The sequence below is a fragment of the Mercenaria mercenaria genome, chromosome 10 (assembly GCF_021730395.1).
Source record: "Mercenaria mercenaria strain notata chromosome 10, MADL_Memer_1, whole genome shotgun sequence".
Taxonomy (NCBI): Eukaryota; Metazoa; Mollusca; class Bivalvia; order Venerida; family Veneridae; genus Mercenaria; species Mercenaria mercenaria.
The window spans coordinates 34,207,090-34,230,266 of NC_069370.1; the positions used below are offsets into that span (position 1 = coordinate 34,207,090).

The 23,177-nt window shown below is 36.8% G+C and overlaps 1 protein-coding gene across 18 annotated transcripts in view; it reads right to left on the reverse strand.

Moving 5' to 3' along the window:
• LOC123559425 (microtubule-associated protein tau-like) overlaps nt 1-21,219 on the reverse strand; it is an 85,997-nt gene extending 64,778 nt beyond the window's left edge. For 2 of the 18 annotated variants that reach the window (XM_053552689.1, XM_053552701.1), the window contains exons 1-3: nt 18,217-18,572; nt 16,907-17,066; nt 12,515-12,562 (exon numbers count right to left, since the gene is read on the reverse strand). The gene's annotated coding sequence lies outside the window, so the exon portion shown is untranslated. Of the gene's footprint in view, nt 1-3,972; nt 4,100-4,124; nt 4,259-4,292; nt 4,385-8,173; nt 8,327-8,362; nt 8,537-10,928; nt 11,109-12,514; nt 12,563-16,906; nt 17,153-18,216; nt 18,573-21,051 lie in introns of those variants that run through there. The other 16 variants (XM_053552707.1, XM_053552704.1, XM_053552691.1 and 13 more) reach the window with 15 other exon arrangements.
• Nucleotides 21,220-23,177: the final 1,958 nt, after the last annotated feature.

Consider the following 23,177-nt stretch of genomic DNA (forward strand, 5'->3'; position numbering starts at 1 on the left):
AATTAGATAAAACATGAAATTATCAAGTTTATGTGTTGTAACATATTACCAAATATCCTATCAACAAAATGTAATGTACAGCAGCTGCTAATCACAGTATAAATGTAATACAGTATACTACTAGTAAAATCTGGAAGCAAATAATTACACTAACTAATACTCTAAATGATATGTTACATAAAGACATTGAAGTCCCTCAATTGTCTGTTACCACCAGTTTGGCAACAGCAATGATACTATGAACTTGCACCTTTCTACATCTTCTGGGGTAATCTTGCACACTTGTTACATCAAACCATTTCTCAACAACTGAAAACTTGCTTCCTGAATTCACTGTCTTACATCTCACTATTTTTCATCCACTGATCACTTATTTCCTAAACCCACTGCCTTACTTCACACCAGCTCTCAGTCACTGAAAACTTGTTTTCTAAATCCTCTACCTTACTTCACACCAGCTCTCAGTCACTGAAAACTTGTTTTCTAAATCCTCTGCCTTACTTCACACCAGCTCTCAGTCACTGAAAACTTGTTTTCTAAATCCTCTGCCTTACTTCACACCAGCTTTCAGTCACTGAAAACTTGTTTTCTAAATCCTCTGCCTTACTTCACACCATTTCCTTGAAATTTCAAACTTGTTTCCTATATCCACTGCCTTACATCTCACCATTTCTCATCCACTGAAAACTTGCTTCCAAAATTCAATCCCTTACTTCACATCAGTTCTCAGCCATTGAAAACTTGTTTTCCAAATCATCTGCCTTACTTCACAACATTTCTTGGCAATTGAACACTTGTCTCCTAAATCTGCTGCCTTACACTGAACACTTTTTTCCTAAATCTACTGCTAACCTCACACCATTTCCTAGAAATTGAAACCTTGATTCCTGATTTCACTGCCTCATTTCACACCATTTCTCAGCCACTGAAAACTTGCTTTCTAAATCCACTGTCTAACTTCACACCATTTCCAAGCTATTGAAAACTTCCTTATTTCACACTTTTTCCCAGCCACTGAAAATTTGAGTCACTAAAAACTTGCTTCCTAAATTCACTGCTTTACTTCACACCATAAACTTACTTCTTTAATCCACTGTCTTACTTCACACCATTTCTCAGCCATTGGAAACTAGACTAGCCACTAGACTGATAATAACTATATTTCTATATTTTTCCCTTTTTTGACGAATTCAATTTCATAGAGACAAAAGCCAGTCTATTTTAGAGATTTTCACACAGGACTGATGTTGAAATTATCATATGATATTGGACATAGGATATAGACTGGCTCAGTTCACTACATTCAATCATAAAAATGTAAAAAGATAAATCATAGTCTAGGAGCTAGTCTACTTGGAAACTTGCTTCCTAAATTCACTGCCTTAATTCACACCATAAATTTGCTTCTTAAATCCACTGTCTTACTTCACACCATTTCCCAACCACTGAAAACTTGTTTCTCAAATCCACTGTCTTACTTCACACCATTTCTCAGCCATTGAAAACTTGCTTCCTGAATTCACTGCCTTAATTCACATCATAAATCTGCTTCTTAAATCCAATGTCTTACTTCACACCATTTCTCAGCCACTGAAAAACTTGCTTCCCAAATCCACTGTCTTACTTCACACCATTTCTCAGCCATTTAAAACTTGCTTCCTAAATTCACACCATAAATTTGCTTCTTAAATCCACTGTCTTACTTCACACCATTTCCCAGCCACTGAAAACTTGCTTCCCAAATCCACAGTCTTACTTCACACCATTTCTCAGCTACTGAAAACTTCACACCATTTTTCAGTCACTGAAATCCACTGTCTTACTTCACACCATTTCTCAGTCACTGAAAACTTGCTTTCCAAATGCACTGTCTTACTTCACCCCATTTCTCAGCCACTGAAAACTTGCTTCCCAAATCCACTGTCTTACTAATACCTTTTCCCGGTAACTGAAAACTTATTTGCCCTACCTCACACCATTTCTTAGGCACTGAAGCCTTGTATTATCAACAAAATCTACCAAAACATCAAAATACTAAACAGTTTACAAACTCTATCTAAAACAGTACTTACTGTTCAGTAGAATGAATATACACACATATACATAAACATCTGTAAGAACTTCTTGAGGAATTCCAGACCTCTAAATACTAAAAAAGCGTATTCAAAGTGGCTCCCTATGAATGGAACTCTCTATTTCACTTAAACAGCAGCAGTTGTATGCTTTCAACAGTTTTTATCCAATTTGTAATTACCAGGTTCAGAAATGTATAAATCCCTGTTGTTTTTCGTGTTATATACTTATTTTTTTTATATATGACATTATGGGTGATTAATGAGCACCCCACACTTTAATTGATGTTATAAAACTTAAGTCAAAAACTCAGCACAACTTACAGCACTGTTTATTATCCCTTAGCCTGCTAAATTTCTAAAATGGACTGGTCCATCATTCAATTTGGACAGTATCATTTTATATTTGAAGGGGTGTTCAATGAAAATTTACTGACTGAATAGCGAACAGTGCAGACCATGATCAGCCGCGCAGGCTGATCTTGGTCTGCACTGGTCGCAAAGGCAGAATCACTTGCAGCTAGCAGGCTAAAGGTGAATTTTCTATCAATCAGAACTTCATCAGAAAGTCTATGTAATCGATCATCTCTAAAAAGTAAGGTAAACATTTGAAACAGATGTTTGCTGATGACTTGAGAAACAGAGATTTGGGTAAACTATTTCTTCAGTAAAATTGTAAAACTGAACTGGTGGCCACTGAGTTCACAAAACATAAATGACAAGTAAAATGGCCATCAGAAACACCAACTTTGTGACTGAGACACCACATGTAATGACACTTGGCTATTCAATAAGCATTGTCACAAAAAGCTTACATACAAACACTAAACCAAATATTTCTAAGACAAAAAAGTGGAATAACTCAGCTAAATGGCAAAATGAGTTGAAGAACCTGTGCAGTGTCTGCATGTCAGATCATTACAGTTAAGTGGTTTCTGGGTTACATGCAAAAACTTGACCAATGGGAACGTTGACGACTTACTTCACACAATTTCCAAGCCACTGAAAACTTGCTTCCTAAAACCGGCTTACATGCAAAAACTTGACCAATGGGAACGTATTTATGGCTCAGTTCAGTCAGCAACTCAAATTAATAAGAATATCTATTTTTTTTTTGTTTTTTTTATTTTGTTGGATTTAACGTCGCATCAACACATGATAGGTCATATGGCGACTTTCCAGCTTTAATGGTGAAGGAAGACCCCAGGTGCCCCTCCGTGCATTATTTCATCACGAGCGGGCACCTGGGTAGAAACACCGACCTTCTGTAAGCCAGCTGGATGGCTTCCTCACATGAAGAATTCAACGCCCCCGGTGAGGCTCGAACCCACATCGAGGGGCAAGTGATTTGAAGTCAGCGACCTTTACCACTCGGCCACGGAGGCCCCGAATATATTTTCAGTACAAAAAATTATAACATGTAATATTACTGACAATTATTACACAATGCCTGGCTCTTGACAAATATCTATCAATTAATGTACAGGTTTGTTTCACTTGCTGTTACCACAAATAAACTAACAAGAGAATCTTGGCACACCAGTACCTCAAGTAATTCGCCTTGTTTACTCCAAATTCTTATCCAAATTCTTACACAACACAATGACTTGTAGCCAAGAAAACAATAAGCTTATCTGATTATGATCAAACTTTATTCAGATGAGCAAGTACTTAGGTTTTAACGATACCAAATTCAAGATTTATTTCATGTAGATGAAAGTTAGCTCAAACTTCATTATTCAGTTCTTTATTAAGCTCTCACACAGAGGCTATTGTCTGTGTGATGTTTCTATGAAGCTTAAAAGTGAAATCCGTACAAAATGTTTCCATATTACTTTTTGTCTTCACTTCAAAAACCACATTAATCTAAAAAATTAAATTAAAAGTTTCTCAAACTTACAGATTTTGTTGAAACAAACTTATTCCAGACTTCCCGGCTGAAGGTGTGTTATAACTTTCGCTTGTAAAAAATGTACTTTCATGCAGCGGTTTCATGTAGCGGGATAAAGCGGATTCAAAATTTCAAACAACGAAAGTAGAAAGTTTTTTTACCTTTCAAAAATATAATCTCCTTTGCGTAACAGTAATTTCAATTTATTTAATAACAGGGATTTTTTTCACCATGCAAATCTAAACAGTAGTTCAATTTTTTTAATGAATTTTAATACATTTATAATGAGATGTACAGATAGAAAAAACAACAACAGAAAGCCCACTTACTTGTCACTTACGACATAATTTCACTTCAAATCACTATGCATGACTATCATACGATGTGCTTGATGAGTCTTTAATAAAAGCCACCTAACTCGATTCTAGTATTTTTAACGTCTCGTATTTCAAACATAGGGTTTTGTTTGCATTTTTTTGAATAATCGGTCATTACAAAACACCTGCCTACTAAAGGGGAAAGAGTGTACTATGTGTCAATGTAGCGTATGAAAGACATTGGCAGTCCTCTTAAGGACATAAAGTGCACATTGTGTCGTGTGGCATATAAAAACATTAGCAGGACTGGCAATCCTTCTAAGAACCTAAGGTGCACTACATGCTGTGTAGCGTTTGAAAGACATTGGCAGGACTGGGAGTCTATCAAAGGGCATGAAGTGCAATAGGTGTCGTGTAATGTATGAAAATCATTTACAGGACTGGGAGTCCATCAAAGGGCATAATGTGCACTAGGTGTCGTGTAGCATACGAAAAACACTGGCAAGACTGGAAATTAAAGTTGACAATCCCAGGAGGTCTTATACAAATATGGAACTCAGCAAACCCCTTCATGTCTCCAGATGCTACAAAATCTGGAGTCACTTACCACATTCCAACTTTCATTTACCCATTTTGTTAGCTTAGCAGGTAAAGCACAAGACTGTACAAATCTTAAGTCGGTAGTCTTCAACCTTGAGCTAGGTGAATATTCTCCGATACAACTTTACATCAGGTAGTAGTCTGGCTACCGACTAGATAATCTTTTTTTTTTTTTTTTTTAGAAAGAATAATTCTGTTATATATTCTGACTTCATCAGTCTTGGCTCTGATTATTATGTGTTTTGAGAAGACAAGGTATATAATTATACAAAATTTGAATAGCCTCAGGAGTTATCTCCTGTGAACAAAACACCGGGTCTGAACACAGACTAATTAGGCAGCTGTATGAGGAATATGTGAGCCGCGCCACGAGAAAACCAACATAGTGCGTTTGCGACCAGCTTAGATCCAGACCAGCCTGCCCATCCCCGCAGTCTGGTCAGGATCCATGCTGTTCGCTTTCAAAGCCTATTGCAATTAGAGAAACAGTTAGCAAACAGCATGGATCCTGACCAGACTTCGCGGATGCGCAGGCTGGTCTGGGACCATGCTGGTCGCAAATGCACTATGTTGGTTTTCCCATGGTGTGACTCATTATAGTATTGGTTAGATGTTTATACTGGTACAGAATCTGGTAACATTGGTTGGTTAACCAACCACTCTTAAGTTTCTGAAAATTAGTATTAAACCCATATCAAATAATATTCTATTTCTAGAGAGTTCAGATTGTAACGGCCAGAGCATTTTTTCACATAACTACATTAAGATTAATCAGTTATTGTCATTAGAGGCCTCTTCACAATACTCATTAGCTTGGGAAGAAATCAATATATCAGTGACAAGAATAAACATGTCAATTTCAGCAGTAGAGGTTGAACCCAAATCTTCTGCCTTTCAGCAACAATTTCATATAAGGAGGATGCCATTTTGGTAGGAATACTGGTTTATTTAGTTGGGATAATAGTGCCATTTTTGAAATGCCTGCCTACTTTATATACTGGTATCAGGACCTACTACGTAACCTACAGTTATACATAATGGTCACTGTTTCTGGATCTTCATTCATATTTGTTGGTCAGTGCTACTGGATCTTGTATCCATACTGCCTGTACTTAAATGGTAAATACTGTAACTGAACAATTATTAACTCATACTTTTTGGTCAGTGTTCCTGGATCTTGCATTAAAATTTTGTTAAATCCAATTCTCAGCAATAATGTCACCATACCATCTGTATTTAAAAGGTAAATGCTGTGTCTGAAAAACTACCACAAGGGTAAGTGGTTGAGGAAAAATTCTAAAGAGCCTTATGTCAAATCAGCACAAATGACTGCTCTGTTTTTGCCCAAGGATCAAACTTGCAACCTTGATCTCTCTCCATTGATCGAGCTTTACAATACCAGGCAAGCAATGCTCATTTTTTTCACCTCTGACCCCTACATACAAATAATCTATATAAACACTACCTATATTAAATGCTACAACCGATTTATTAACTTATTTTCTAAGCTTAATTTAAAAGGAGCAGAAATCTGGTTAAACAAGAGAAAATGGCTTTGTGCCCTACTGGGGCCATGAACACAAGCGAGAAAGGCTTTGCAGCCTACTGGGGCCATGGACACAAGGGAGAAAGGCTTTGCACCCTACTACGGCCATGAACACAAAGGAGAAAGGCTTTGCAACCGACTGGGGCCATGGACACAAGGGAGAAAGGCTTTGCAGCCTAATGGGGCCATGGACACAAGGGCGAAAGGCTTTGCACCCTACTACGGCCATGAACACAAGGGAGAAAGGCTTTGCAACCTACTGGGGCCATGGACACAAGGGAGAAAGGCTTTGCACCCTACCGGGGCCATGGACACAAGGGAGAAAGGCTTTGCACCTTACTGGGGCCATGAACACAAGGAAGAAAGGTTGTGCATCCTACTGGGGCCATGGACACAAGGGAGAAAGGCTTTGCACCCTACTGGGGCCATGGGCACAAGGGAGAAAGGCTTTGCACCCTACTGGGGCCATGGACACAAGGGAGAAAGGCTTTGCACCCTACTGTGGCCATGGACACAAGGGAGAAAGGCTTTACACCCTACTGGGGCCATGGACACAAGGGAGAAAGGCTTTGCACCCTACTAGGGCCATGGACACAAGGGAGAAAGGCTTTGCACCCTACTAGGGCCATGAACACAAGGAAGAAAGGTTGTGCACCCTACTGGGGCCATGGACACAAGGGAGAAAGGCTTTGCACCCTACTGGGGCCATGGACACAAGGGAGAAAGACTTTGTGCCCTACTAGGGCCATGGACACAACGGAGAAAGGCTTTGCACCCTACTAGGGCCTTGAACACAAGGAAGAAAGGCTGTGCACCCTACTGGGCCCATGGACACAAGGGAGAAAGGCTTTGCACCCTACTGGGGCCATGGACACAAGGGAGAAAGGCTTTGTGACCTACTAGGGCCATGAACACAAGGAAGAAAGGCTGTGCACCCTACTGGGGCCATGGACACAAGGGAGAAAGGCTTTGCACCCTACTGGGGCCATGGCCACAAGGGAGAAAGGCTTTGTGCCCTACTAGGGCCATGGACACAAGGGAGAAAGGCTTTGTGCCCTACTAGGGCCATGAACACAAGGGAGAAAGGCTTTGCAACCTACTGGGGCCATGGACACAAGGGAGAAAGGCTTTGCACCCTACTGGGGCCATGGGCACAAGGGAGAAAGGCTTTGTACCCTACTGGGGCCATGGACACAAGGGAGAAAGGCTTTGCACCCTACTGGTGCCATGAACATGAGGGAGAAAGGCTTTATGCCATACTGGGGCCATGAACACAAGGGAGAAAGGCTTTCTGCCCTACTGGGGTCATGAACCAAATTCTCCTGTGGCATCAGCCCTGGTTTTTCTGGCAGGTATACAGACAATGTAGTGATTCATTTTCATAATAACAGGACATTTAGAGACAGTGTGATAACTTTTTTACTGGTCTAGAGGGATGGCAACTATAAATATCAGATCATAAAATAAGCCATCCCAATAAAGAAATGAGTAAGCCAGTAAGGCCTACCATAATCCAGCAGAAATAAATTAACCTACTTCAAATTGTTTACATATCTTATTTGACTTTGACAGGACTATAAAATATAAAGTAATATACAATTCATTATGCTGAATCCATACACCAGCAAGAAACAAAATGCATAGAAGTTAATGACAATTGCACACTTAACGAAAGTGTATGTTAACACGAAACTGTGATTAATAATATTCATACGAAAATAATGCAGAATATGTTATGAATAATTACATCTGTATCTGCAGAAGGTTTCCGCTATTTTATCCCACCATAAAATCCAAATTCATACAAAGTTCCAAAGCGAATAAATCCAATACAATCAAAATAAATGATCCAAAGTGTGAGAAAAACACTTTCAAAAAAAGCCTTCAGCTGATAAGAATCTCCAAAACTCCAAATTTCATAAAGATGAAGACTTACATGCACAGGTTCCACTAATAGTTTTTCCTTCCAAAATATTTGCAGACAATTCCTCATATAATTATGTGACTCATAATACCTACACAGTCATAATAAATACACTTGGAATAATTATAGCTGGTGATATTATGCCTGGTTTCCAGAATATTGGGTTTTTTCTTTATTGAGTATCGTATTGGTTCTAGACTACTATATATTTCTAGCTCTGAGGCTTTTTCCTACCGAAGCATGACCCAATCAATAGATACTGGTATTGAACATACAGCTGGAAAAAAAATCCCAACCATCCAGGCATTTCTCTATTAATGCAGAACCGTTGTTACTTCAGTTCATTACACACCTCATTTGTGGTTCCTTGTTTGTTCCAATCAGCTTTTCCATGTAACAGACACAAAAAACAACAACAACAGCATTCATACCTAGTAGATTGTAAAGAAATCAATACCTGTTAAATCAAAATTAAATCTAGCAGTAAATGCAATCAGAATTTCTAGTGTTCTTTGAGGAAAATGCTCACTCAGTATAAATAGGGCATTTTTTGTGTTTAGAATTGATTTGAGTTTTGCTTGCGTTGTCTGACGAATGAAAACAATAAACCTTTCATGGATTTTGTACCAGCAGTTTAAACCTCTTCAGGACAATTAACTGACAACTTCCTCACAATGACTTCAAAGTGGATGTAAAAGACAACAGCATCATTGTCTTTCTGTATATACTAATTTATTTTAGCTTGATTGTGATGAAACTTTCAAGCTTATTTGAGCCAAATGCGAGTCTGCTTCCTGAAAAAACCAGTACTAGTGTCATATGAGAAGGCATGATCCCAGTGGGGCTAGAACGCACAACCACTAGGTTTAGAGTCCAACAACTTACCCACTAGACCACTGCTTATTCGAAAAACTGTCTTTTATCAAACTGTCTCAGAGAAAATTCAGCAGCCTTGCACAGGATCAAACTTGCAACCACTTCATTGGTAGTGTTCTGTAAAAGCTAACAAACTACCTGGATAGGCTTTTGCAAGTCGGTACAAAAACTTCAAATAAAGAAAGACACTTACTGCATCTATGAAAATGTCCATCCTTTTCTGACCAATTCAAACAAACAAAAACCTCACTTTAATTTTCATTAAAAAAAAATCAAAAATAGTACCTCGAGAATGTGCAATAAATAACAATATTATCCTGTATTTACTATATATGACAACAGGTGAACAAACTGTATACATGGAAAAACATGTCATGAACCCGTCATAATCTTACACGCCTCATGTATCTTATACCTGAATCTTCTATATGTCATCGTAACAAGTGAATTCATCAAAACCATATTTAATGACAATATTTTGTAAACACTAAACATAACCCACTTTTGGCGGCAAAAACTGTACAAATACCTCTTAAGGGCCTGTCAGAAGATCAAGAGGAGATTTTAAACTAATGGCGTTGTATTTTAAGTTTCAAGAGCTTAAGGCAAACTTTTGCTATATCTGTACACAATTTAATACAAAATTACTATTCAAGCCTATGTATGTTAAGATACTTAATAGAAATTGTATCAGATTAAATTGATCTTACAAAAAAATGACCAGATTGATGAAATGTTGAAGAAAGCCGCTTACAAGGATTCTGATCACTATCTCCCCCTGTGTTGTCAGACAAAAACCACCTGAGGGGGGAAAGTAACACTTTCAGTTGTTTTTGAAATCTCTACCTGACAATAATCTTCTCAAACACACAATTTCTAGATTCAACTACATGCTCAAAAATTTGTATTTTGATAATTAACTGTTATGTTTTAAATTACAGTATCACAAGTTAAGTTATCTTTCCATACAATGTAAAATTTCAAGCACTACCTTATGTTAAACCTTTCAAACCTGCTTCACCTTTCAAACATTATCTTACAAACCTTTCAAACTTGCTTCACCTTTCAAACACTACCTTACATAACCTTTCAAACCTGCTTCACCTTTCAAACATCACCTTACAGAACCTTTCAAACCTGCTTCACCTTTCAAACATTACCTTACAGAACCTTTCAAACCTGCTTCACCTTTCAAACATTACCTTACAGAACCTTTCAAACCTGCTTCACCTTTCAAACATTATCTTACAGAACCTTTCAAACCTGCTTCACCTTTCAAACATTACCTTACAGAACCTTTCAAAAACTGCTTCAGATAACCTTTAATACACTGCAGCTGCTTCACAAAACTTGAAATTACTTTCAAACACAACCTCATATGAAATCCAAAAACTGCTTCACAAATATTAAATTAAATTGCTTCTTACACTGACTTTATTTTCATTTAAAGCACAGCTTCACACCAATTTCAAAACACTGTTTCACAGTCCTTACACTCATTTGACAGCTTTCCAGGTGTTTCTTCAAAAACTTTCTTTATTTCTCTAGCATTTACAACTTTTTCCTTCCACCGACTGCTTTACCTGTTGAAAAAAAATGACTTTGCAACAAAACTGAAACAACAATTTCAGTGGCTGCACTAAACGCCTATGTAATGAACTTCATTACAGTTTTTACATAGAAGATTAGAAAAAACAATTACCTGATGTTTAATACTTCCAATGGCAACGTTATTGACCCTAATCAAATTTAGGTTTGTATGAATTAACACAAGTCTAACACTTGCACATTTTAGAATTTTTATCACATATTTTAGATAGCATAGCCACTTAGTTTATGCCATTGAAGGGTGTTTCACAATCGACTCAAGCCCCCAAAGGCCATCAATGAGTGTACTACAACTACTGTTCAATGTAAATGACCTGACAGCCTTATCATACATTCTATACAGGTTTTGTAAATGCATTTATCATCCAGGTGTAAGGTACATGCATAATATTTATTTTGTTAATTGATGATTAACGAATGTGAACTGCTGGAAGGTACTTGTAGTGCAAGCATAAACCACAGGTAATATGCTGTTCTTCATTAAAATATAATCTGTACATATCTTTCTTGGTTTTAAAATTATGATTTTTTTTATACAGGTGCTTTGGCATAAGTTATCTCCTCCCCCACTTCCATAAGAGTTCCAAATAATGCATGTGTGTCTGTGGCTTTTGGGGATAAAGGAATACTATAATATTGTATGTGTGCATATATGTGTTCATGTGTGTGTGTGTGGAGGGGATGGGGGAGAACACTTTTTTCATTTTTATTAGCAATTCTGGGCCATGCTGAAAATTATCAAGTATACTGTATATAACGGAACAATCATACATATGCAAGAAACTGAAAAATACTCATATTCAATAAATCATTATATAAAACATTATGACTGCCAGACTATGAGTAAACTTACAGATAATTCATCATCACGCTGCAGTTAGGTAAGCAAGGAATTTGTAAGACTAAAGAGAACAAGAACTGCTTACTTCGGAACTTAATTCCCCCTAAAGGGAACTGAAAGACAGATAATTGATTAGAAGGAAAATAAAGTATGCAGCACTGGTAACAAACCCTTCAAATGCACTGGAAGTGAAAGAAAAGTAGAAGAAATGGGCAGATGCGTGGGTCTACAATAACCCATAATCTTAACCTTTACCCGGCTAAATTTCTTAAATGGATTGGTCCATCATTCAATTTTGGCAGTTCCATTTGTTAATCAAAGGGGTGTTCACTGAAAATTTACAGATTGAATAGCAAACAGTGCAGACCATGATCAGCCTGCACAGTCGTGCAGGATGATCATGGCCTGCATGGGTCGCAGAGGCAGAATCACCTGCCGCCAGCAGACTAAAAGTTAATGATGTGATTAATGCACATATATGTAGGTATAGAAAACATTAGTAGTTTTTTTCCTTGAAGTAAGACCTTTCAACTTTTTCCATACAACCAGTCCTGTAAGTTAAAAGTCAGTCTGGCTACTGACTAGATAATCTTTTTTTCAGTTTTTAGAAAACATTTTTCTAAATTTCTACTTTTTTGGCTTTCACTGTCTATAGCTCTAATTAATGTTTTGAGAAAAAAGGGACATAATTATACAAAATTTGAATACCCTCAGGAGTTATCTCCTCTGAACAAAAACATAGGGCCTAAATACAGACTAGCTAAAAGTATCAGAATTATCAAATTAAGAAATCTTAGTGAAAATGTATTTTCCAAAAATAACAAAAACTGCATGCTTACCTTACTAACTTAAATCCACTGTATATACAGACTTTGAAAACAGTCATCCTGGAAAAAAACAAAACTACAGAGAACATACAAAGGAACTGTACTAATGAACAGTATCAATGAACTAAATTACTGAAGAATGGAGCTATATTATTGTAGAATGGAACCATTTATCATTCCATTGTTGATAATCAGCGACTAATTGTTACAACTATTATAGAATGACAAATATTATGACACATGCAAACTGACTATATAATATCAGCAGCTGGTCACTTCATTATTGAGGCAGATTTTTTTTGTTGATTCAGAGGTGAAGGTTAATGTGAGACATGAAAACGGCTAAAAAAAAATATTGACTAGTTTCGGTTCCTTGAAGCAAACTTACTACATACTACACTATTTATCGTGATCAATACAGGCAGCTGGTCAGTTAATTATTTGTTGACAGGGGTTAAATAAATGATAAACAACATTATTGACCATTTTTGTTCCTTTAATGCAAGCCAGTTCAGCAAGGTCTTCCAATTACCACCTGGTGTATTTCTGTCGGTATAGGGTTTTATAAAATGAAAAGGGCTAACTACAATACTGTCTAGGTTCTGATGAGACCTGCTGGTCCCGATGCAGATTACAGTACTACATTGTATTATGATATATTATACCAGTAATAGAGCATTTTCTCCAGTAATTCTATTTGAAAATTATATTCATTATAACTGGCAGTAAATACTGTATAAATTTTACTAAGTAAGAAGTTGTTACGATTTACATCTTAAACTTGTGAAACTGTTACAGTAGAATTTCTTCTGCTAAAAAAAGGTTGTTCACTAAATAAATTACACAGTAGTCTGTAAATGATGTCATAAACACTAAAATGGCCTCCTCAGTGATCAGCCATTTCCCTAAATTTCAAATCTTTTTTTTTACCATTATGACCAAACTTAAAAAAAAATCAGCATTAATATAATGGTTTTCAGATTAACTTCTGATTAGGTATTCCTTACCAATTAAGCTTGCACTGATATTGTTAGAAAAAAAATCGGTTAAACTCATGTTTTGCAGCAAAGTTTTCTTTTCTTTTCTTTTTTTTCAACCTACTTTTTATATACAGAGAAAAAAATCAGAACATGATAATGTTATTATTTTTCCCCAAGAAAAAAAAGCAAGCATTTTTTAATCCTATGATCAGTTTAAAACATATGTTTTCTGATTATTTTTTTTAACAACATAAAATCCAAAAATGTTTCCAAATCTTGGCCAAAATAAGCCAAATCAAAAAGTTTGTTCTTCATCAATATTGTTTAAGTTTTGTTTTTTTACTTTAATCACAGTCTTCCATCAGTTTTGAGGTTGAAGTTTCACACCCTGTACTCCTCCCCACATGACATCAGTACTGGTTCCATCAGAAAACTGACTTCAGAGTGATACATTCAAACTAATAGTAAATGAAATTCTGCAAAACAGGCAACAAAAATAAATCATACCACACTAAAACTTTTCTCTATGACGGTGTACATACCTATCTACATTCTAAATGTTTTACCAGTGTCTACGGAACATCTTTCTGTCTGTATTAATTATCATACATGTCAAATTAGCTCCCTTTATTCACAGGTTTGATAAATAAACTGCCTCTTTTCATACATGTACTTGCTGCCACATGAAATCACTGATATTCTTACTTGACATTTAGTATATCCCTAACATTCCTCACAAAATATCTGGGATTTTAGTAGTCTAGGGTTTTCATATTCCTGATACTCTTGTTTTGTATGCTACAGTCATATTAAATGTCACTTTTCAACCTTATTTTCTGTTACACATGGGTACCTCTCTTTCCAGTGGTCCTGGATTCTCAACCTCGATAAAATAAATGTTCTCAGCAAGTAACATTCTTGATGGTATCCATGAACATAAGGGTATGAGAAAGAGAGAAGAGAAGGCAGTTCTCTTAATACCAAGTGCCAGGCAATGGAGGCACCATTTTTCATGTCTATGATAAGACAATTTGAAGCAGACACTCTAATATACCAGCATAAAGAGACGTTTATCTGCAGACTGGATATGGGTACTTAGGTTTTGGAAATATTCTTGGATACTTCTTGTCTATTCTATCCTATCTATTCATTATACATTATTAAGAAATTTCCACAGCTTCACATACAAAAATTCTGGTATTTCATACATCTATTACCCTTAATTCAAGATGTATCACAAAAATATATTAATATACCAGAAATAGCATCAAATATGAAGGCGTCATAAACACGGCAGAAATGCTTAATAAAACCAGATCATTGCACATTCAAAGAATTCCGGAAACCTGAAAACTCCATGCTCCCACTAATGCTTGAGCTTCCATTAAAGTAATTAAATGGGAGGGTAATAATGTATAATACATTAAGTTCATTGTTTGATGTATATTACAGTATATGATTGCGTAATTTGCAGTAATGAATCTTGCAGTTTGAAGACAAGACAGGAGTATGAACTTGATGAATGTGTTATACATCATTCTACTGTGCCTCTAGTAACATTCCCAGAGGTTTTATTTTTGCTAATACTGTAAAATCATTAAATTTCATGGGTATCAAAGTTTCGTGGTTTTGACTGAAACAGCTTTTTCGTGAGCATAAATTATGAATTCGTGGATATCAACTTTTGCAGGTAAAAATTATGAAAGGAAATTTCATTTTATTTCACCGAGATTAAATTCTGTGGATCAAGCCAATCCTGAAAACCATGAAAGTTAGTCACCCACGAATATTAATATTTTCACATGCAAGTCACGGATCTAACACATGAATATCAAGCTCCATTATGTCTTAAATTAAAACTTGCCTGCTGCACTCTCTCAACAAGGTGAATAGGACTGCTGGCTTCAAATCGTGTAATAAAAGTGAATCAAAGTCTACATCTGCTTCTGTGGCATATACTGGTTTCAAATCCTGCTTCTTTTCTAAGAAAGCTGACATCATGTGCAAACAACTTTGACGTTTTGGCATGAAAACCTTTGCGAATTAAATTGGCACTTGCACAAGGCATGCAAATGTTCTGTCTTAAAATTTTGAAGTTCTAAAGGTATTTATAGGACAAAGGTTCTATTTTTTTTTACTCCACTTCCTGAATCATTTTTAATACTAGCCCTTTGGATGAAGTTGAAAGCATAGCCAGTTAACAAAGGATATGTTTGTTTGTTTTGGGTTTAACGCCACTTTTAACAGTATTTCAGTTACATAACGGCGGGCAGTTAACCTAACCAGTGTTCCTGGATACTGTACCAGTACAAACCTGTTCTCCGCAAGTAACTGCCAACTTCCCCACATGAATCAGAGGCTCAGGATGAATGATTTCAGACACAATGTCTTTTTATTAAATCGTCCCAGAGACTGTATGACCCGCCCCAGGATCGAACTCACAACCCCGCAATCTGTAGATCTGCGCTCTCCCTATTGAGCTAAGCGGGCGGGTTAGTTAAAGGAAGTTACATTTAAATAAAGCATGGCTTTGGTATGACCAAGAGAGGTCACTAGTAAGTGATGCACCTCCTGTGGAATGTCCTGCCCTTGCCCATGACCTTAGAGTTAACCTTGCATGGATTACCATTTCATTGTACTAAACATTTACTGGAATTCCCAGTACTGTTTAAACAATCAAATTATTGTGCGACTCCTTATGTAAATCACAAGTCCATAGTTTGTGCTGTTGACTGGTCCATAGTTCAACACTAAATTTTGCTGGGCTATAGAAAAAAAACTTCTGATTCTTCATACCAGATGGCAAGAAAAAGACACAAACATCTACCAGCCAAACTGCAATTGCTGACACCATCAAGAAGTGAAAATGGCGGTGGATTGGGCACATCCTACGACGACCATCTAAAAACATCACAAAACAAGCAATGGACTGGAATCCGCAAGGCAAGAGGAAAAGGAGACGGCCGACAACCACCTGGAGACGAACTCTAGATGCTGAGTTGGATGTCATGCCAAATAACATGGGGAGAGGCAAAGAGATCAGCCCAGGATAGAGACAGATGGAGGACTGTTGTGGAGACCCTATGCCCCTCCAAGGGATAACAGGAATAGGTCAGGTAGGTCATAGAAAAAAAAATTAAAGAAAAAAACTATGAAAATTTATTTCTGATGTCATGTAATAAAACATTTATTGAATGGCTTGTCAATAGTTAAAACCATTGGCCCTCAGTCACATTGAGGGCAACAGTTCCGACTACTGACCAGCAAGGCATTCAATAAGCATGTAATATAACTAAAATTCCAAGTTTGAAAAATATCAAACCTGTCAAACTACATACTACTTATTTGATCATCTATAAAATATAGAGATAAATAGTCAAAAAACATAACTCTTAAGTTGTGCACAATTTTCAAGAATACTTACAATAAACATTTATTATCTCCAACCCCTGAGTAATTATTCTGGTTAATAGTTCCACAAAACACAGACAGCTGTTTTTCTACAAAATCCCCATCACCAGGAATTCACACTGCAGTAATCCAGTGTATCTGTCTACTTGAGTAAAGTTGCACCTAAATTTCTCCTGAAATATATGTCAAAATTAAAGTAATGGCAGAACTCTATGCTAAAATCTTTCTCAGCACATGAAGTTCTAATTGGAATTACACCTTCTAGAAGGGAAGACTACAAAAATTGATCACACAGTGAATCTGAGCATGGGTTTTCCATGTGTGCAGCAAAGTACTCTGCCAACAGCAAAAATTCAGTACATATTGAATTTGTGCATGGGTTTTCTATGTGTGCAGTAAATAATCTGCCAACAGTGAAAACTGATCACACAGTTAATTTGAGAATGGGTTTTCCAAGTGTGCAGCAAAGTAATCTGCCAACAGCAAAAAATGATCGCACAATTTGTGCATGGGTTTTCCATGTGTGAAGCAACATAAATCTGCAAACCACATCTATTTACTGCATTTCAGAACTCTGAACTGATGTGTTCCCTACAAGTAACAGTCACAGCCTCGGTAGCCTAGTGGTAGAACCCCTGCTTCGAGTGCTGGAGGTCGTGGGTTCGATCCCTGGTCGCGTCATACCAAAGACGTGAAAAATGGTACTAGTAGCTTCCTCGCTTGGCGCTCAGCATTAAGAGGATAGTGATACGACTGGTCAGCCGGGTGTCAGTATAATGTGACTGGGTGGGCTATCATGTCACGTGTCTACAGGGTGATATTCCAGTGAGGCAGCAATATAAAGTTAGGCATTAAGCTTACTGCTACAAGTAGACACCGTCGTTTATATGACTGAAAAATTGTTGATAAAGACGTTAAACCCGAACACACACACAAGTAACTGTCAACTACCACACATAAAACTATTTTCGGACAAACTGAAATGTTCTGCTAATAGACCACGGTCCTCAAGCAGTCCATTCCACTTGCTCATGGACTGAAATTTGCTACTGCTCGTCTAAAAAATTTCTGACGTCACGACCTTCAAACTGAGCCAATCCTGCAGTTTTTTAGTTCTGTGAAAATCACCTTGACGAAGTACAGGGAAGACACTAAAGCATTTCTCCTGATTCTGAATAATGTATTTAGCATAAAACTCAAAGCAAGACAAGTTTCTTGTAGATCTTTGGCAAATTGATAAGACAGCTTGTTTTGCATGCTGATAAAATGCCAGTTTTGATGGAAAATAAATTATTATTTCAAACCATTAGTGTGTCAAATTACCTTTTCTGTAAACAAAATTAACAGTCTATTGAATATGGCTAATGGTTTAGCTGCCATCAATATTTTCCTGACTCCTGACTGTAGCAGTTCCTGGCCTTCTAAATTTCTCTATTTGAGCATAACACTAAATTTTCAAGTCACAGCTGTGTACTGCATGCCAGTTTTATGGTAGCAACACTCCTGGCTGTCTGGCTTACAAGAATAAACACAATATAATTACACTGATGTTGTTTCTGCTATGAATTAAACTGAATTACAAACAATTACAAATTCATGCATCAACTGTTTATCAGGAAATGGATTATTATAAGAGACTGATTCAGAAATTACAGATCTCAGTTGCCGAGCCACAACTGCTGCACACACCACCCTCCTCCCCCGAGCCAAGTACTGTACACTACACTGGTCTTTCATTTCATGTGGAAATGTGTAAAGTAACTTGCAGCAGACACTGTAGTGACAGTAGAACAAAAACTGTTGGCAGATCAGTGAGCTAGACTAGTCAACAATGAAAATGACAGAAAAACAGTAAATGTTATAGTAAAATTATTTTCTTACCTTTGGGTGTTAGTGCCAGTATGGGTTATCTACTCTGCATGTCCAATCATCCTATGAAGTTCAAGTGGTTCTTAAGTTATTGATCTGAAACGGTTTTCCATGTTCACGCCCATGACCTTGACCTTTGATGGAATTACCCCAAAAACAATAGTGGTCATCTACTATGTGAGCCCTATCATCCTATGAATTCTAAAGGTTCTAGGTCAAATGGTTCTCCAGTTATTGATCAGAAATGAAGAGTGATGGATTCTGGCCCTTTTGGCCTTAACCTTATATCAAATAACCCCAAAATCAATAGCGGTCATCTGCGCTGCATGTCCAATCATCCTATGAAGTTTCAACATTCGGGGTCAAACGGTTCTCAAGTTATTGATCGGAAACCGTTTTCCATGTTCATGCCCCTGTGACCTTGACCTTTGATGGAGTGACCCAAAAGACAATAGGGGCCATCTACTCCATAAACCCTACCATCCTACATGCATGAAGTCTGAAGGTTCTAGGTCAAATGTTTCTCCAGTTATTCATTAGAAATGAAGTGTGATGGACAGATGGACAGACAGGGTAAAAAAACAGTATGTCTCCCCCATTGTGGGGGGAAACATGATTATTTTACCTCTAAATGTGACCTTGACCTTTGCATTAGGGGTCTCTCAACATACATGTATAATCTAGGAATTGTGACTGGGCTAAATAACATGAGTATATCCATTCATACAAAATTTACAGACCTAAAGCCTTTAACTTACCTTGACCTTTTAGTTTGGGGCATACCTATAGGTCTTGCATATAATACATTATCCAATTTTGTTGAATGTCTGTGCTTAGTTAATTTCAAATCAATCAATCCACTCATACAAAAGTTATAAATCAGACACAAAAAAATGATGTGACCTTTAAGGTAGAGGTACTGGTCTTAAATGTAACCCTTCATCTTCTTATGGTGAATGTTTGTGCCAAGGTATTCGAATATCCATGCAGGTAGAAAACAGCAATAGAGCATGCAAGAAAAATAACCTTAAATATTTGACCTGTAACTGTGACCTTGAACTTTAAGGTAGGAGCATGGGTTTTAAATGCAACAAGTTGTCTTCTTATGGTGACTGTTTGTGCCAAGTTATTAGAATATAAATATATACATGCATATTAAAAAGCTATGGACAGGGCAAGAAAAATTACCTTAAATCTGTGACCCCGGTGACCTTGAACTTTGAGTCTAGACATTGCAAAAGACATGTTGTCTTAATATGGTTGTTATTTGTACCAAATTACTTCAAACAATGTACAACAAAGTCAAGAGCCAGACAAAATTTTGTACCTGCATATCAGACCTTAAACTTAAAAGATATTGCCCTCTTACCAAAATGCTTACCTGAGGACTGATAAGTTAACTTGCCAGTAGCTTTGCTGGTGAAGTTATTGTGTTGGCGGTACTGTCATTTCAGTGATGTTGTTGCTTTAGTGATGTATCTTTAACCCTTAGACTGCTAAATTTCTAAAATGGACTGGTCCATCATTCAATTTGGGTAATACCATTTATTATTCAAAGGGGTGTTCACTGAAAATTTACTGACTGAATAGCAAACAGTGCAGACCATGATCAGACTGCACGGATGTGCAGGCTGATCTTGGTCTGCACTGGTCGCAAAGGCAGAATCACTTGTCGCCTGCAGGTTAAAGGTTAATTCACTCTGGAATCAACAGCTTTACCTGTGATCTTTCCTCATTGTATGGTATACCTAAGAAGGAAATCGCAAAAGAACCTTTACAAGAATAAGCGAAGGTAAAAAAAACCAACAGATTTCAGGCATTCTTGAAAGAGTATGTTGCTTTCTTTTTGCATCACCAGTCTTCTTACAATTATAAAACACAGAGGACAAGAAGGAAAAGTGGATTTTTTACCATATATCAAGTCTTATAATTATCAAAAAATATACCATAAAGAAAAGTGGAACACACAACTACATATTAGGAGTAATTAAGAAATTCTTTTTTAATCCAACTAGTTTCAGGCTACTGTGAAATCATTAATATTCGTGGGGGACTAATTTTCGTGGATTTCGTGATTGAGTCAATCAACGAAATTAAATCCCAATGAACAAGTAAAGTTCCCATTTATTAATGTTCAAAAGTTGAAATCCACAAATTCATATCCCCACGAAATTGCCATTTTGACCAAAACCACGAAATTTTGCCACGAAATTGAATGATTTCACAGTATATCAGCTATTCATCATAGATACAAATTGATTATTATAAAAAAAAAATGAAAAAAAAAACCTGTCTGCTACATAATATAACTCCGGAGTACTGTGGTAAATCCACTGCCAAACAGTGTTTGTATGGCAGGAAATTATCAATAAATATGAATTATAACTGCACAGTCTGCTTCCACATGTATTATGAATCATATTTCCTGTTGAAAAGGTAGTTATTTTCACAATATTGTCCCATTCATTTCAAAATACAACTCATTTTTATATTCTACAATTCAACTCAATTTTTTTTTTCTATACTGATTACTGTATATCATCCTTTTGCAAAACTTTTTATGTCAATAACATTCTCATGTCAATCTCAAGTAGAAAAGATAGATCTAGATCCCTATTAAAAATGTATGTTGCAGTGTTTTTTTAATTAAAAACTTGTAATTAGTTTAGTTTATAACAATTTATCTTAGCTTGATTATGATGAAAGCTATAAGCTTATTTGGATCTCTTTTGAGTCCACTTCTTGGAAAATCCAGTACTGCGGTCTTGTCTATAACCTTTGGGTTACTCCCCTTTAATATGAAAGTATTCAGAAAGTTGGATTTCTTTTGATTTTGATATAGAAATCTACATGATTTCTAGTTTTACAATTGCATTCGATATATCAGGATATTTCAACTATCTCAAGCAAAAGAGAAGTTTTAAAAAGACATGACGCTTCAAAATTTGTTATTTCTAATTTATCTTGGTAGCGCAACCAAAGTAGGCAGAGATAGTAGCAATAATATTTGACAAGTTTCACGCAGCTTTCATATAATTCTTAATGCAAATTATATCAATTAAATTTTCATTTATTAAATTTTCACTTAGAAATAACTATTTTTGGTTGGGCAACCAGAACAGGAAAATCAAATGTTAAATATTCCTCCAATGATTGAAAATGTAACAAGTATTTAGGTTAAGTGGTAGATAATGACAATCAACAATTTGTAAGGGATTAGGTATTTTTGTTAGACAGCTCAGAATTATTCTGGGGTAAATGTAGCTCAACGCGCAAATGGATTTCCATGAAAACGAAGTAACAAAATGGCATATACATGTATACGAAGATTATCATTATGGGTCCACTGCATTACACACACAGTGAACAAAAATCAGTGCAAATGATCAGTTTGTTCAAGTTTTCAACATACTCATAACTGACTAAAATTGACTTCAGATGAACCATTTCTAAAAATAGACACAAACAGGGGACACAGGCCATCGCGGGTTTTGTTGCATGCTGGGATGGCTTACACTGAGACGACGGTCAGTCATAACAGCTAGATGTTATAGTTATCAGCAGAGTGTTTTTACAAGTATTCAAGTTACAAAGTGTCATTTTCAAGTTACGAAGTGTCATCCAACCAGAGTTAGACTCGGTAAGTTACCTGACAACTACTTGTCTGAGGACGATCTGAGGATGGGAGCCCTACTGTCAGTCTGTCAATGTCAATCGGGTGTCCGTGCTAAGTCTGGCATCAATATGGATCGCGAGGTCCAGGGTTCGAGCCCCAGTAGGGACCTTGGTATTTTCTCTCCCAGGGTTTACTTTAATGGTGTCAGAAGTGTTTTACGGACTCATGCAGTGGACATGGAGTGTCATTCTGGAGAGCTGGTGAGCTCTGAAAAGTGAAGGAGGAGAAGTGTAATGACAATAGGCTTATAGGCCACTTACAGCGTTGCTGTTGGGTTAACCCTTTAGTGATGTGGTTAGAGTGTCCACCTACGGATCACAAGGTCCGGTGTTCGAGCCCCTGGAGGGACATTGGTACTTTCTCACCCAGGGTTTACTTTACATCTAGAATGTCATAGAAAAGATGTTTTTCTTCTTTCCAATAATGGTTTGATCTGTATCAGCCTTACTCGGAGCCTTACTCGGCTTATCATATTTTATAATTGTGATTATTCTGACAGGACAGCAACAGTCAAAGGTTATCATATTGTCCCTAGACATCCAATTTAAACCTGTGAATGGGAGACAAATGTGACATGTCTGTAATTAGACCTATATGAATTACTTCCCTTCCACTCCTTTCTTCTTACCGAGACCGATTTTTACATTAAACACCTTATTCAGCCCGTTTAGCACTTAAAATCACATTTTTGGTGTTAATTTCAGGGCAAATACAAATCCATGAATTCCGCAGATAAGTC